Source organism: Lactuca sativa, chromosome 3 (genome assembly GCF_002870075.4).
Source record: "Lactuca sativa cultivar Salinas chromosome 3, Lsat_Salinas_v11, whole genome shotgun sequence".
Classification (NCBI taxonomy): domain Eukaryota; kingdom Viridiplantae; phylum Streptophyta; class Magnoliopsida; order Asterales; family Asteraceae; genus Lactuca; species Lactuca sativa.
This window is the reverse complement of record NC_056625.2, coordinates 193,455,099-193,460,385: the sequence shown is the minus strand read 5'-3', so window position 1 is coordinate 193,460,385 and position 5,287 is coordinate 193,455,099. Positions and strand designations below refer to the sequence as shown.

The following is a 5,287-nucleotide window of genomic DNA, read 5'->3' as shown; positions in this document are numbered from 1 at the left end:
TAATTTGAAGTCTCAAATATTCAATTTATTTTGATATTCAAAGTTTATTAAACTCCAAAACCCTAAAAGCCTTAAAACCTAAATTTTATAAAGTTTAACATCAAGAATTTTATAAAAATAGTTATGAAACTTATAATATTATCTTAAAATAATTAAATTCAAGGAAATATAATCAAGAAAAATAAAAATTGAAGTCATTAACATATACCCTTAATTTATAAGTCAAAAATCAATGTTTCATGAGCAAAAACTTGGTTAGGGTGTATATTTTATAAAAAGTTTGATATTTTTATAAAAGAATTGAATTTTTTTTATAAAATTAAAAGGGAAGGAGGTAAAAATACTCTCGAACCTGTCCACCCTCTTCCCAAGACACCTCCCCTCTTCCCAAAACACATAATCACTCCTTTCTCTCTCACACTCCACTTTCTCTCTCATTTTCTCTCACTTCTCTCTACCTTCACCACTCCATTTCTCTCTTCCTCTCTCTAGAAACCATGAAAATTTCCAGGAAACAAGTCCAATAACACTCATGATTCTCAAAATATTCATCATCTAGTGGTGTTCATTAAGGTAGAACACGATTTCCTTTCACTTTCCTCCATGTTTTCAAGGTTTTTCTTGCATTTCCTTCTTCTTCTACACCTTTCTCTTAGAAAAATATGTGTTCATGTTCATTCACTTCAGTTTTGATGATGATGGTGGTAGGATTTCACCCAAAAACAACATGCATGTTGTTAATGGTGAAATCCAAGGACCAAAACCTAAGTCAAAATCAACATAATGCACTTTTCTACAAGTTTTGGGTAAAAATAACCACATGCACTCTAATTTTTCTTTCAAAAACGATTTTTGAACATTTCAAACTCATGAATGATCTTTAAACCTACATGCATGTGATGATCTTCAAGCTTAGATGCTAGATCATCAAAGTATGATGTTAAAAGCTTTCAAATATGTTTATGAAGGATTTATTTCCAAATAAATATCTAAAACTCCTTTTCTGACCAAATCCAATTTTTCGCAGATTCCGATCAACAAAATAAGATGCTCTGTAAATTTCCAGAAAATAGTTCATTTTTCTCGAATTATTATAATTATTTCAACAAAATAGGGCAATAAATCATATAAAATCGTTTCTGAGGTCTATAAATCCTAGATAAATTCTTGGATGACCCCTATGCTAAATAATGACTTCAAATTAAATTTCATCGATTTTTGTTACTGTTTAACATGTTTTTGAATTTTCTTTTTGTTTGGAATCAATAAATCATAAAACCACTTTAGAGAAGGTGAAAGGGAAAGATAACAATTTTCGCAGCTTATAATCTCTGTGGAAGACTTAGAACAATATTTTCAGAATTTTGCATAATGTATTCCTATTTTTCTCCGATTTTTGTATTTATAATGGACTAAAAACAGGAAAAATAGTTTTACTCATCCAAAAACTATGAAAATTTACCAGACCACCGTGTAGTACATTAGGAGGCTACATAAAATTTTTTATTATTTTTCTCCGCTTTATACTATTTTTCTCCTATTTTCTAAGATTAAATACACTTAAATACACAAAATCGGATTTCAGTATAAAAAAAACTACACTTGGTATTTTTCCCAGATTATTTACTCTGTAAATGAAGTGTAAAAAAATTTTGGTAATTTAATTTAACTGTTTAATAATTATTATTCAATTAATGATTATTTAAGAGGATTAAACAAGGAAAAATATCAACACTAATTGAAAAGTATCTTTTATCTTTTTCACAGCTTCTACAGTTATAATAAAAGTGTTACAAAAATTTTGGGCAATTTTGTAAACTTTTTTCTATTTATTTCAATTTTTATTCTAATAAATGCACAAAAATCATAAAAATAGGTTAAACAGTTTAGAAACCCATTTTTATATTTTTCAAAGATTAATTATGTGTAATAACACCTGTGAAAAAAGTTTGGTGAATTTTTGAAACTGTTACCTATTTATTTCTATTTTTATAGAATAAATTCACAATACAATTAGAAAAAGTGTATTAAACTTTTTGAAAACACATATTAATATTGTTCCTAGATTATGTACACAGTAAAATAGTTACACAAAACTTATAAGAATTTTTCATGATAATTTACTATTTTTCCATGATTTTATGATTATTCATGGAATTAAATGGTGAAAAATAGTTAGACAAATAAAAAATTCAAGAAAATTTATCTTAAAGTTTTTGACTTCAATTAAAACTGAAATGCAAAGTTTGGGAAAGTTTAGAACTAAATTGATTTAGTTTTGAATATTTAATCATTGGAACACCTCTAAAATGATAAATATTGGCATTTGAATAATGGGAAATTTCCACTTAAATTGTTATATAACAATTGATTCACTGAAATTAAATTTTCACAGAAAAATATTTGTAACTTATCAATATTAAATTTTGACACACTATTGGCATAATTATATTGTAGTAGTAAGTATACTAGTGTTAGATTTCGATTAGAGACTCACTAGCGAATACCATTATTGTAGGAATCGATTATGGTACGAGTTGAGCGTAGTCAAGGCACCATTTGCATCATCTCAATGCATATTGTGAGTATTCATGTACTCCCCTATTTTCGGTTTTTATGTTTTGGGGTGGAAAAGCATGTCCTAAACTACTTATGGTCGTTATATTTAATTGACTCATATAAACTTGATTACTATATTTTGCATATTGTGAGTATTCACCACTCCCTTATTTTCGGTTTTACTTGTATAAACTTGGTTGCTATATTTTGCATATTATGAGTATTCACGCACTCCCATATTTTCAGTTTTTATGTTTTGGGGTGGAAAAGCATGTCCCGAAAAACTATTATTTGAATGTTGTATCTAAATTGATTTGTATCAAACATGATTGCTATTTTATTGCTATATCTCTCTATGTATGTCTATGCAACACGGAACATGAGAACTTATTGTATTAAGGCCCTTCCCTTATCTCTAACCATTAACTCTTTGAACCAATGGTCATTATGGATAGCGCTATTAGGAATTGACAACTCCTCACTCGCCCTATTGCTGGAGTGCATGATACCATATTAATCTATGGAACGATAAGCATAGATCTTGATAAGGCTTCAATCATAGGTTTGGTTGAGAACTCATTGTTTGCTCATACACATACAAACTTGTTACTCATTATAGCAATAAACTTGTTGTTTATTATGGCAATAAACTCGTTTATCAATTATAGCAATCAAATTTGTTTCTCATTATAGCAATGAACTTTGTTTCTCATTACAACAACGAACTTTATTACTGAAAACTTATATACATGTTTTAGCAATGAAATTGTTTGCTCCTTGTAGCAACAAAATTGATTGCTCATTTTAGCAATGAAACTTGTTTACTCGTTTGAGTAACAAACTTTATCTTCCATGAGAATATGAATGTTGCATCTTATTTGGGCAACATATTTATCTCTCATGATGATAAAGAACTTTGTTTTTACAAACTTATTTACTCCTTTTAACAATATACTTTTATTATTGGAAACTTTTATCAAAACTTTGATTTCAATTCATGAACCAATATTATTTTGTTAAACTTGTGAGTACTCACCAACTATTTTTATAGTTGACGCTCGTTTTACATGCTTTTTCAGGAATCATCGAGTAAGTGGCACTTAGGGACACATCACTTTTAGGAACATTTGCATGTGTTGTATTTCAATTTACATTGTAATTTCTTTTAAAAGTTGTTCAAACCCATTGTAAATTTGTAATGATTTTTAATACTATGGTTGGTGTTGTCTTTTAACTTTTGCTATGAAACCCTTTATACTGCCACGCCTCGTGTTTCCGCTTTAGCGGGGTGTAACAGTAGTGGACCCAGAGCATAGTTGGATGATGAAGAGGGACTTTTGGATTATAGGCTAGTAGATGTAAATAACTATTGTAAGGCCTATATTATAATGTTTATGCTTTTGGTCTGTATCGATGTGGAAATCCCGAGTTTTGCAATGAAATAAAAAAATATATTTCTTTAGGAAATGCTATGATAATTTTTTATTATTATCATATTTTGTTTTGGGACAAATTCTGCATATTTTTATTTGAGGGATTACTCTGATTTTATTATTAAAGCATAAACAAAATCGGTCTTTTCTGCCCGAGAAAATGAGGATGTCACAACTGAAGCAGTGCGAATTATGGGAATTCCATCTCTTATTTTGAAAGATCCTCACTTTCATAATATCAAAACAGTTGTTACTCCAAAACATGCTACATGCATATTCACAAACAGTATTTTATATTGATAATTTATTTACAAACGACTGGATACAAACCGACTAAGTTTAAGTTTATTACATATCTACCTAGGATATTGTATATTTTATACATACTAAAACTTAAATACAAAAGTAATAGTATATTCTATTTTAATTCTTCCAACAGTATAAAGCTATATCGGATGCTTATTGCCTGCAATGTATTAAAACATTGAGAGGGTAAGCGGTGACGCTTAGTGAGTTCAATAATAGATACAATATAACGTTATGCCATATATATACTTCAATATGGCAGAAGCAAAGAGGAACAAGGAACAACAAAGGCATACGTGAATCATGCGACAAACTTTCCATATCAATCAATGACTTGATTCAAAGATATACAATCAATGAGACATAACAATTTCAATACTTGATATACATCAATAAAGCTTCGGCCCAAATGGCACAAAAGACATACAATTTCTGATTGACATTTTGGTAGATTTCGGGCTTATTGCCCTGTCTAACCATTTGCCAACACCATAGAATATAAATCATTCTCTTAAGGAAACATGTTCTACATGGCCAGAGGCTACATACCAATACCAACGTGAATCTAAGCCCTTTCACTGATCACATGGTCAAAGGTATTTCTTTGCTATTAAAAATAGTGAATAAAAATAACACGGGAAAATAACCCGGAATAATAACACTGAAAAGCACATAACACATATAACACATAACATACAATTGTTCCTATATATTAAACTCACTTTGAAGTAACCGGGGGTTAAAATAGTGATTTGGGCAGCACTTCATTCCTAAACTTTTCTAACGAGATTCTTTACAACTTTAAATAATAAAATTTTACTTATTTTAAATTTTATATTTTTGCTAAATTTCATTATATGGCATTTGATTGGAATTTCATAAGATTTCCAATACTTTCTGAATGATTCTAAGCATAGTTTTACTTTATTTCTTAGTAAAAACCATCTATTAGAACTCAACATTCAAATTTACATAATATTTCGTAATAT

At 28.9% G+C, this 5,287-nt stretch overlaps 1 long non-coding RNA gene across 1 annotated transcript; it reads left to right on the top strand.

The window, feature by feature from the left end:
• Positions 1 to 402: 402 nt before the first annotated feature.
• LOC122195768 (uncharacterized) lies at positions 403 to 3,913 on the top strand. Its single transcript, XR_006186498.2, has 3 exons — positions 403 to 573; positions 2,519 to 2,581; positions 3,639 to 3,913. It is a non-coding gene; the product is annotated as an uncharacterized LOC122195768 (long non-coding RNA).
• The last annotated feature ends 1,374 nt before the right edge of the window (positions 3,914 to 5,287 follow it).